Consider the following 12,586-nt stretch of genomic DNA (forward strand, 5'->3'; position numbering starts at 1 on the left):
AAAAATCCAAAATTTAAATTTCAAATTTCAATTTTCAATTTTCAAAACTCAAATTAAAAAAATTTTTAATTCAAATTTCAAAATTCAAATCTTTTTCAAAAATCATATCTTTTTCAAAATCTTATCTTATTTCAAAAATCAAATTTCAAAATTTATTATTCAAAATTCAAATTTCAAAATTCAAATTTCAAAAATTTAAAATTCAAAATTTCAAATTTTAAATTTTAAAATTTAATTTTCAAATTCAAAATTTAAATTTCAATAACCTTTTAATTTAAAATTTGTTTTTATTTTCATTTTTAATTTTTATTTGTTACTATGAGTTCTCACCCCCATCGCTTTGAGTTTGGTTCTAATGCTGTTGCAAGGAATGGAAATTATAACAGGAACATGCATCAAGGTCAAAACAATAAGAGATGGAAGGAGCCACGAGGATCTGATCAATCCTTTAGGCAACATCACCTTCCAGGATACCATAGACAATGACCATCCTACAATGCATGCCAAGACAACATTTATGGTGGACCGTTTCGTGACAACCAACAACCACCAAACTAGTATGGTCAAGAGCCATTCCCGAGAGCATACCAAGATGATGAATATGGTGAACCCCCTTGTAATTACCAAGGCCCACCACATGATTATGAACCGCCTCCTCAACATACCTTTGGACCACCATACTCACAAGCCCCCTACTACCAAACACCATCACATGATTCTAACCTATATCCACCATACCAACCACCTTATGAGCCAAATGAACCATACACAGAACCACCCCCATTCCAACACAACTACTCTCATGGACCACCCCTTCAATATTCACCCTCTCCATGCCATTATCAAGATGAACCACCTTCCTACCATGAACCCTTTCTCCCAACAAATGAACCCTCATATCCACCCCAACCTCCAATGGATGACAAACTTCGTGTTCTTCTTCAAGGGCAAGAAAGGATAAATAACAGTGTGCTAAATTTCGCGGCCGCCTTAGGCTAGTTAGTAAATATAATAGCTTCCCGACATCTGAGCACTCAAAGAACTCCCATGGCTACATGTGGAGAATCAAAAGAAGAGCAAAGCATGAAAGAGACACTAGAAACTTCGGTGGACAATGAGAAACATGGCTTTGTATTGGAACAAGTGGAGGAAGCCATAATAGTTGAAGAGGAAGAAGTGGTTGAAGACCTGGGAGATGCTGAACCTCCATGGGAAAGTCAAAATATAGAGCCTCCTTCCAAGACGGTTGCATTTGATGTTGAGAAGGGTGTACAACCTCCAAGGCATGTCATGGTTAAAGACTTGGAAGAGGTCGATCAAGAGATAGAGATTCAAGAAGAAAAAGCACAACCTCCCATGCCCTTGGAAAGTAGTGAAGAGGAGATTGAATTGGAAGAAAGCTACCAAGAGGAAGAGGTTGAAATTGAAGAAGCTTACAAGGAGCTGGAAGTTGTCAGAGAAGAACACAAGTGAGTGGAGCTTGCAAGTTCATTAGAAACACCTCTCCCAAGGCCATTACCGTCCAACACAACGTTCAAATGGGTAAAATTCTCATCCTTGACCTTTACTTTCCCACTTGAATATGGGCTACTAGAGACGGATGGTCAACTTAGAGCTCTTTGTGGCATTAAGAGTAAGAGGAAGATGGTCAGTGGTAAGAATTGTCCTGCAAGGTTCATTATGGTTGGAAGCTTTAAGTTTAAACACAAAGGTTGGTGTAGAGCTCAATTGAATGGGTCTGGGAAGTTGTTTGGACGCTTCAGTGAGAATTCTAAGGCTGAACCACCCGGATGGAATCATGATAATCAACTTAAAGACGGGTGTAGAAACAAGATTGGGGATCCAGGAATATATGAGGATCAACTTTGGGAGCTCAAAGCTTGTGAAGAACCCCATCAAAACTTGAGGAATTTACTTAGTATCAATAGAGCTTATTGGAAGTCCAAGCATTGGTGGAAATTTCAAGACGAGTTCAAGCACAAGCCGCCATGACAAGGAGCTCAGCACATGTCCAACTTAAGGACTTTAACTAAAAGTGCTTGGTGGGAGACAACCCACCATGGTATGATCGTTCCATTTTCAATCTTATTTAGTTTTGTTTGTTTTTGAGTTTTATTTTATTTTATTGAACCTGGAATTATTCATAACATCTGCATCAGCATCTGCATACTGCATTCTGTGTTTTGCATTAAAAAAAATGCACGCGACGCGTAAGCGTCGCTGACGCGTCCGCGTCACAAGTGCATTAAGAAGAAAAGAAAAGTAAACAGAGAGTCACGCGAGAGCGTGGATGGAGGCGTGCCTTTAGCACAAATTGATCCATGCGACCTCGTCGCTGACGCGTCCGCGTCATGTAGGAAAAATGCCTCCCACGCGTCCGCGTCACCCACGCGAACGCGTGGCCCTGCGAAATCGACGTAAAAAGGTGTATGGCAGAAAGTTATGATGGAGTGGGGCTGGAACGGTGCTAGAAGCACAAGCCTTACTACGGGAAAGCGTGCCCCACGCGTCCACGTCATTTTGAAAATATGGCCACCCACGCAATCGTGTCAACCACGCTACCGTGTCATCCATATTTTTGGCAAAATGCATTTAAAACAGAGAGTTGCGCGACTGTGAGGCTGCCCTCGCGCTAATGGCACAAATCACTCCACGCGAACACGTGACCCACGCGTCCGCGTCACTTCCTAGAAGCGCTATCTACGCAGACACGTAACCCACGCGTCCGCGTCGCCTGCACCGCACAACTTATCCAAATCAGCGCCAAAAATCTTATCTTTTCTTTTCTAATCCTAATTTCTTCTATCTTTTCTTCTTTCTCTCTCCTTTCTTACTTTCTTTTTCTTCATCTTTTTTAACTTCTCATCCTTTTTCACTTTCATTTTATTTTATTTATTTGCATAGTTTCATTCATTGCATTTTAATTTTGTGCATATTTTTATTTTCTTTTCTAAATTTATTATTTTCCATTGGTGTTCAAATGTTCTTATTCAACTGTTACATCTTTTCGGGTATTTTCTTGGTACTTATGACTTGTTTTATTCTAATTGGGTAACATTATTTAAATCAATGTTAATCTTTTATGATACTCGTACTTCTCTTGCATTGATATGAACTTATACTATCTTGTATTACCCACATTCCCCTCTCCTTTGTTGCAAATTCTGCACCACTGATATGCCATGTGCTTCTATTATTTTCTCACTTGCATGTTGTAGCTACCATATAATTGAGACCCCATTATTTAGCATTAACCCACCCATACTATATTTATTTTCTTATCTTTATTTCTGGGTTACTTTTTCTTCTTTTCCTCTTCTTTCAGGATGGCCACCAAAGAAGGGAAAGGGAAAGCTCTAAATGAGGAGACAAACAAGTTCATCTGCACAATCTCTAGAGAAAAGCGTCAGTTGGAGCCACCCATCCACTTGCACATCTTAGCATGCACCGAGGACGGTGCAATCTTTAAGTGTGGGGAGGTCGATATCGATCTCCATGGGTTAGTTACTCTTCTATCTCAACACCAATGGTTTATTTTCCTTGTTAGTTGTTGCATTTACATGTTTGATTGCATATTTGTTTGATTTTATGCATATTTTACCACTTGGTTGAAGTAATATTTTCTTTTTCAAGAAACTTTTTATAGCATTTCACTAATTTGAATTAAACTTTTTGAAAAACTTGTTTGAAGAAATTTTATTTTGGAACATGTTTTTAGAGCTCGAACACACAAAACCAGTGAGATTTTGAGCCTATTTGATTGGCTGCATTTTATCAACCAATATTTTATTTTGGTGTGTGTTGTTCTCTCTAAAATTGTGATTTTTGTCTTGCTTAATGCTATATTTCCATTATTTGATGTATACATATACTTACATGATTGAGGCCTTTGTTTCACTGAGCTTACATACCCATATGGCCTTACCCTTTCATTATTCTTTGCAAACCAATGTTGAGCCTATTATACCCCTTTGTTCTTTACTTTAGCACATCATTAACTCTAAGCGAAAAACAATAATGTCCTTAATTTGAATCCTTGGTTAGCTTAGACTAGTGAGAGTGCTCATGAATTAAGTATGGGGAAAGTTGAATTTGGAAACATTTGGTTTGAGAATTGAGTATGTTAGAATTTTCTGAAATGTGAAAAAAAAATGTTTAGGACATGATTCATGCATCCAATAATTTAATCATATGCATTGAGAAAAATAAAAGAAAATAAAAAAATATATATAAAAAAAAAGAAAAGAAAAATAGCAAATAATAAAAAGGGGACAAAATTCCCCAAAGTAAATGGTGAAAGCAATGCATATGTACTGTGTTTGAAATTAGAATGCATGAATATGTGGAAAACATGGTTAATGGATAGTTAGATGTGGTATTATGATTACATGGATTGTCTAAAGTTAGGTGGAAAATTTAAGTTAATTAAGGATTCAGATTTTAGTCCACTTGGCCAAATACAATCCTACCTTGACCCTAACCCCATTACAACCCTTAAAAGACCTCTTGATATGTGTATCTGTGCATTAAATTTATGTTGATTGTTAGATGAAGAGCAAGCCTTAGAAAGCAAGGTTAGTAGAAAATTGAGAGAATCGAACCTAAAACGCTTGAGTGATTAGAGTGCATACACTCCCAGTGAGGGTTCGATGCTCGATTCTTTGTTCCCGGCTTTCATGAGCTATTTTCTTCTACAAGCCTATTTGTACTTCATTTTTATGATTTGAATTAGTGAAATCCAGTTCATATTTATTCTTGGAGAATTTATTTACTTTTAGACCAAGTAGGAAAAAGCATTCTTCATGTAGTTGGATTCATATAGATAGGTTGCATTTCATACATTCTACCATTCATCTTCACCCCTTTATAGTTTCTCTTGAGCTTAGCATGAGGACATGCTAATGTTTAAGTGTTGGGAGGTTGATAAACCACTATTTTATGGTTTATCTTGTGCTCAATTGAGTGGATTTTATCAACTCTTTACCCACTTATTCATACTATTTGCATTGTTTTACTTTTTCCTTCCTGATTTTGTGCTCTGATTGAAAACATGCTTTCTTGGCCTTATATTTGCTAATATTAATCCTCTCTTATTACCATTAGATACCTTGATATGTGTTTTAAGTGTTTTCAGAGATTACAGGGCAGGAATGGCTTGGAGAATGGAAAGGAAGCATGCAAAAGTGGAAGGAATACAAGAAGTTGAAGGAACTGCAAAGCTGTCCAACTTGACCTCTTCACAATCAAACGGTCATAACTTGAGCTACAGAGATCCAAATGAGATGGTTCCAGTTTCGTTGGAAAGCTAATGTCCAGGGCTTCGCAACAATATATAATTTTCCATAGCTGCCCCAACGCCAAATGATGCGAATGCATGGATTACGCGGATGCGTGACCTGGCAAAAACGCAATCCACGCAAACGCGTGGACGACGCTTTCGCGTCACTTTCCCACGACCTATACGTACCAGAATATGATGGGGGTGATTTCTAGGCTATTTTTGACCAAGTTTTCAGCCCAGAAAATACAAATTAGAGGCTATAAAGTGGGGGAATGCATCCATTCATAATCATCAGCTCACAACACACAGTTTTAGGTTTTAGATGCAGTTTTTAGAGAGAGACGCTCTCTCCTCTCTCTTAGGATTTAAGATTAGGATCCTCTTAAAGGATTTAGGATTATTTCTTCTCAATTTCCAGGTTTAATGTTCTTTTTATTTATTTTATCAATTTAGTTTATGAACTTTTTATGTTTAGATTAATTTTCTTTTATTAATGCAATTGTGGTATTTCAGATTTATCACTTCTTCTATTGTTTGTTATTAATTGATGTTCTAAGTTAGATCCTAACTTGATTTTTGAGTTGATTGATATTTGGAGACCCTTGAGTTGAATTACTCAAGAGCTAAATTGTAATTGGGTTTATTGTTGGCTGGCTCTCTAGTCACTAACGCTAATCCTTCCCAAGGGAGAGGATTAGAACTTGTGAATAGAAGTAGACTTCCAACTTACTTGAATTTCTTTTACTTTACTTGGTAAAGGATAACTAAGTAGAAGAAAACTTCAATTATCAATTGATCTTGAGAAAAATCCAACAAGGATAGAACTTCCTATTAATCTCTCCTAATCAAAGCTTTTTATTGTTATTATTTTATTTCCTCTGCCATTGCTATTCTTGCTTTTTATCTTAATCAAAAATCCCAAAACACACTTTTTCATAACCAATAATAAGAACACCTCCCTGCAATTCCTTGAGAAGACGATCCGAGGTTTAAATACTTCGGTTATCAATTTTAAAGGGGTTTGTTACTTGTGACAACCAAAACGTTTGTAAGAAAGGACTTTTGTTGGTTTAGAAGCTATACTTGCAACGGGAATTTATTCTGAATTCTAGACCACGCAAAAGTTCTCTCTTCACTCCTGAGCAGCAATTTCAGATTCAGGCAGCCCATGATTTTCTTTTTCTTGATTTTGGGCTTTTCCTTTATTGCTTTTATCTTGAGTTTCTACATCACAATCTTCCAAGATGCCTTGGACCAAGTTAGTGTCACAAAAAGTAACATGTATGGACTCTTCAATGATTCTAGCATCTTGATGATAAACTCTATATGTTTTGCTAGTGGTGGAATATCCTACAAACAAACATTCATATAGTTTTGGATCAAATTTTCCTAGGTTTCCTTTGTTGTTTAGAACAAAATATTTGCATCCAAAGATATAAAGGTAATCCAATTTTGGTGGGTGTCCTTTCCAACATTCATAAAGGGTTTTCTTCAAAAGTATCCTTATTATGATTGTTCTATTTAAAATGTTGCAAGCCGTGTTAATAGCTTCAGCCCATAGGAATTTTGGAACATTACTTTCATAAAGCATAGCCCTTGTCATTTCTGGAATGCTTCTTTTTCTTCTTTCAACGTCACTATTTTGTGGTGGTGTTTTAGGGCAAGAGGAATTTTGTGCAATTCCAAATTCCTCACAAAAGGATTCAAATGATTGATTTTCAAACTCTTTACCATGATCACTTCTACTAGAAGCAATCTTTAAATCTTTTTCATTTTGAATTCTTTTGCTAAATGACTCAAATGCTGAAATGGCATCATTTTTATGTGCAAGAAATAAAACCCAACCAAATCTGGTGTGATCATCCACTATTACTAAACCATAATGTTAGCCACCCAAGCTTTGAGTTCTTGTTGGACCAAATAAATCAATATGTAGCAATTCAAGTGGTCTTTTAGTAAAGATGTCTTCCTTTGATTTAAATGAACTCTTAGTTTGTTTTCCCATTTAACATACATCACATTTGATATCTTTGTCAAATTTTATCAAAAGAAGACCCCTTACCAAACCTATTTTAACAAGCTTGTTTATTTGAAACATGCTTGCATGGCCCAATCTTTTGTGCCATAGCCACTTTTTAGATTCTTTGGAATGAAAACAAGCTACATTTTGATTATTTAGTTCATCAAGAGTGAGACCATACACATTATCACAACGATTTGCAATACATAGCACTTTATTAGATTTTTCACTCACCACACGACATTCTAATCTTTTGAATATTATCAAGTAACCCAAATCACACAACTGACTAATGCTCAAAAGATTATGCCTCAAACCATCAACCAAAAAAATATCATCAATGAAAATAGAATGATTGTTACCTACTTTTCCAACAGCTATGATTTTACCTTTACCATTATCTCCAAAGGTCACAAACCTTCCATCATACTTGTTGAGTTTGATGAAGAAGGTTGACCTTCCCGTTATGTGCCTAGAGCATCTACTATTCAAGTACCACATATCTTTCTTCTTCCTGGATGCTAGGCAAATCTGGATACATTCTCAAGTAACCTTAGTTATCCAAATGAATTTGGATCCTTTGAAGTCAATCCACCTTGGTTGCCAAGTGCAATAAAATCACAAACAACAATGTGAGTTTGGTTTACTACTCTTCTTTTGTCAATAAAACATTAAGAGTAAGAGTGAATAGGTTTCTTACAATTATAACAATGGCTTCTATTTCCATGTTGCTGAAATTGATTGAAGCTTTGATGTTGGAAATAATTAAAAGGGTGAAACTTTCTGGTTCTTGAAAAAAAAAAGCATTTCTTTTGACAATTTTATTTCTAGTGTAAGCACTTCAATTTTCCAAGGGTTTTAAACCAGAATTATGTTGAACAAATGGGCTTCTTGAATATGAGGCTCTTTTGTGAAAATCTGGTTTTTGAAAGCAACCTCATTGTTTAAGACATAGCCTAGACCCGACTTGTTTGGAATAGGTTTGGTTCTTGAAGATGATGCAGTTTTATCAAAATAAGGCTTTTCAAATTCATCTTCATAGGTGAGAACATATCTAAGACTAGGTTTGTTGAAAGTGGGTTTTGTTTTTGAAGAAAAAGCCATAAATTTTGTAGAAGGTTTTCCAAAAACTGCACCCCCTTTTGTCCAAGTTACTAGAGCTGTGAGCAAATTTTGCTGAATCATTATTCAACCTTTTAATAATTTCATTTAACTTTTCATTTTTAACAATAAGTTCTTGTGAAGGATCCACAATGTACTTTCCTTTAAGTTTTTCAATTTCAGATTTCAAAAATCTATTTTCTTCAATAAGGTCCATAGCACATTCGGTCTCTTTCACCTTTTCTTTCAAGAAATCATTTTCAGCCTTCAACACTTCATTTTTAGATTTGCATTTGTTATATTTTTTTAGCAACATTTCAGAATGATGGGTAAGATCATCGATAATGACGTGTAAATCATCCATATAGAGGTGCAGCCAGGGCATTTTGGCCAGTTTCACTGACCTTTTCTTTACTGTTTTAGGGTAGTTTCATGCATTTTCTTAGGAAATAAGCAAGTTTTGGGTGGAATTTCACTTACATCTTGATTCAAGCAAACATTGTGCACTTTACATGATTTCATGAGAATTATGCAAGAATTAAATGACAAATTGGATGATGCATGTCTCATGATTTGGATTAGAACTTTGATGCACTCTATTGCTTGATTTCAGGACAAAGGAAGCAAGAAAGAACCACGTTAGCAGCCACGTTAGTCTAACTAACGTAACCACTAACGTGGGATGGGAGCTAGCTTGCAACGTTAATGAGAAAAATAATCACCAATAACGTCCTCGAAGCCATCATAGCCCACGTTAAGAGTCACGTTAACTAAGTTAACGTGAATTCTAACGTGGAAGAAGGAAATGAAGCCAACGTTAGTGACACTCACCTTTGTCAGTAATGTTGGACCAAGCTCATATTGGCCACGTTAAGAGGCACGTTAACTCAGTTAACGTGGACTCTAACATGGGGAAGCAAAAGAATGGCCAACGTTAGTGACACTCACCTTTGTCACTAACGTTGGACTAAGCCACTTTGAGCCACGTTAGTTGCCATGTTAACTTAGTTAACGTGGAAGCTAACGTGGAGGGAGCAAGAATCGCCAACGTTAGTGACACTCACCTTTGTCACTAACGTTGGAATGAGCCACTATGAGCAACGTTAACTCCCACGTTAACTTAGTTAACGTGAAAGCTAACGTGGATTGAAGAATGATGAGCCAACATTAGTGACACTCACCTTTGTCACTAACGTTGGAGATGGCTATCACTACCACATTAAAAGCCACGTTAACCTAGTTAACGTGAACTCAAACGTGGGAAGTAGGGGCGTTTTGAAACGTTAGTGACAAAGGTAAGTGTCACTAACGTTTTCGAAGATTTGGCAAGCCTACGTTAAAGGTCACGTTAGCCACACTAACGTGAACTCTAACGTAGGGGGAAGGGAGGATTCTCAACGTTATTGGAAAAGGTAAGTCCCAATAACGTGTGCGAAGGACCAAGAGGCAATGTTAGTGGTCACGTTGGTGCCACTAACGTTGAAGTTAATGTGGATCATCCTTGGGTTAGGAACGTTAGTGAAAAAGGCGACTGCCACTAACGTTCTCGAACCCACATTTTCACTTAACGTTAACGCCACTTACGTCCTAAACTAAAAGTCCCTGCCCACTTCATACTTTCTCTCTGCAAGTAAAGCTAAGCTCACTGAAGAGGATAACTGCTTTAAACTCAAGATCCAAAGGCCCATATCCAAGATTTGAAGAACCAGCTATAAGATCAGAAGAGTAGTATATATAGGGGTAGTTTTGAATTAGAAAGGGGGTTGGAAATTTGAGAACTACTCTCTGTATTTTACTTTCTCTGCAGCTTTTAGTTTAATTCTCAGAATGTACTTTCCATCTATGCTTTTCATTCCCAGAGCTATGAACAACTAAACCCCTTTCATTGGGTTAGGGAGCTCTGTTGTAATTTGATGGATCAATATTAGTTTTCATTATTCTTCTTCTATCTTTTCTCTTGATTTTACTAGAAAGCTTTCAATCTTCATTCAATTGGGTAGTTATCTTGGAAAAGAAGCTATTCATACTTGGATCTCTTCGGAACTTTGGAAGAGGAATGAAGAGATCATGCTAGAAATGCTTTCTCATGTTGGACTAAATTGGGGTTTGGATGGATATAGTGACATAAAATCCTACCAACACTTTGATTTAAAAATACATGTGGTATAATCAGTGACCATACTTCATCTCTTCTCATGAGTAATTGACCAAGAAATTGGCTATTGATCAAGATTTGAGAGATTGAATTACCAAGAAATTGGAATTCGATCACTTAAGATTGCCAAGGAGATCAATGAATGCATTGATTGAGGAAGAGATGAAAATGAACTTGATCCGGAGAATGCAACATCTCCTAAGCCCAATGAATTCCCCATTTCTGATCTTACCCATTCTCTTTACTTTCTGCTATTTACTTTCATGCTAAACTCCCCTTCCCCATTTAAGATTCTGCAATTTACTTTCCGCTATTTACATTCAGCTCTTTATTTCCAACATTTACGTTTCTACTATTTACTTTCCCGCCATTTAATTTTCTGCAAATCTCAAATCCAATTCTGCTTAGTTCAACTAGAACATTTCTCTAATTAAAGTTGCTTGACCAATCAATCCCTGTGGGATTCAACCTCACTCTATTGTGAGTTTTTACTTGACGATAATTCGGTATACTTGCCGTAGGAAAATTGTCGAGAGACAAGTTTTCGTGCATCAAGAGGTCATAGTAATTTACCTCATCCAATTGATCTTCACCAACCATGAAACAAACTTGAGCTTCATATTCAGAGTCCTTTTCCTTATCCGAATCGTTCTCTAAATCTTCCTAAGAGGCCATGAGCACTCTGTTCTTTTCTTTCTTCTCTTTGTCCTCTTTCTTGAGCTTTGGGTAGTTGTTCTTAAAATGTCCAGCCTCCTTGCAGTTATGGCATATCACTCTGCTCAAATCCTTCTTGTATTATTTTGAGCTTGATCCCTTGTACTTACCTTTGTTCCTCATTAGCCTCTTAGCCTTCTAGCAAAAAACACAAGTTTATCATCTAAAAAACTATCATTAGACTCACTCTCATTTGGTTCTACTTTTGAATTTAGGGCTATTTCCTTTTTCTTTGAGTCTTGAGTTGCGTTTGTGGTTTCATAAGTAAGAAGTTTTCCTCTTAGCTCATCATACGTTATAGCACTCAGGTTGTTACTCTCGGCTAGGACAGTGGGTTTTGTTTCCCATTCTTTTAAGCTTTCTTACCATATCACACGTAACCTTGGGCTAAAACTCCATCAAAACTCAAGGTTTAACCTTTCCTAAATATTGAAAAATTGAACTCCCTCAACAACTCAACATAAAAACATGAATTGAAAGGGAACAGAGATCTAGGAAACAAATTCGAGGTTTCTTACTTACAATACTTAGATAGAATTGAAGAAGGATCCAAGAAGAATGCGTGGCCATAAACAACTCGTCAATTGAAGTTCTAGAGAAAAAGTTATGGTGATTTGAAGTTGATGAAAGTTAGGGTTTTCTGTCCCTTCTCTCTTCTCTCTATCAATCCATGGCTCACACACAAATGCGGGGAAGAATGATGCTGAAATGAAGCTATGTGTGGGTTAATATATGTGGGCTTGGGCTGGGTGTGGCCTAATTTTATTTTTCTAAGATAAGTGTTTTAATTTGTATCCTGATTATTTTTATCTCCCCAAAATACAAATTCTAATTTCTTAACCTTCTTTGCTCATAACTAATTTATTGATTATGATTTGACCGAGTTTTACAGAAGGCATGATGGGGGCACTTCCTTAACATCTCTTTGTATCTGTCCCATGCTTTATAGAGTGATTCTCCCTCCTTTTGAGTGAACGTGTGAATGTCATTCCTCAATCTTGCTAGCTTTTGTGGGGAAAGGTACTTGGTCAGAAACATATTCACCATGTCATCCCAAGTAGTTATACTCCCCAAGGGTTGAGATTATAGCCACTGCTTGGTTCTATCCCTTAGAAAAAAGGGAAACAACCTCAATATTTTTGCCTCAGAAGACACTCCATTACCCTTAACCGTGTCACATATTTACAAAAACTAGATATATGCACATTTGGGTCCTCTTGCAGGTTGCCACTGAATTGGTCCTGCTGTGCCAGTTGAATGAGAGAAGGCTTCGTCTCTAAGTTATTAGCCTCTACAGCAAGTCTCACTATGCTAC

The 12,586-nt window shown here is 36.7% G+C and overlaps 1 non-coding gene across 1 annotated transcript; it reads left to right on the forward strand.

The window, feature by feature from the left end:
* The first annotated feature begins 12,163 nt into the window (after positions 1–12,163).
* LOC112760414 (small nucleolar RNA R71) lies at positions 12,164–12,270 on the forward strand. The gene has a single exon (XR_003180856.1). It is a non-coding gene; the product is annotated as a small nucleolar RNA R71 (small nucleolar RNA).
* The last annotated feature ends 316 nt before the right edge of the window (positions 12,271–12,586 follow it).

This window comes from Arachis hypogaea, chromosome 16 (assembly GCF_003086295.3).
Source record: "Arachis hypogaea cultivar Tifrunner chromosome 16, arahy.Tifrunner.gnm2.J5K5, whole genome shotgun sequence".
Classification (NCBI taxonomy): domain Eukaryota; kingdom Viridiplantae; phylum Streptophyta; class Magnoliopsida; order Fabales; family Fabaceae; genus Arachis; species Arachis hypogaea.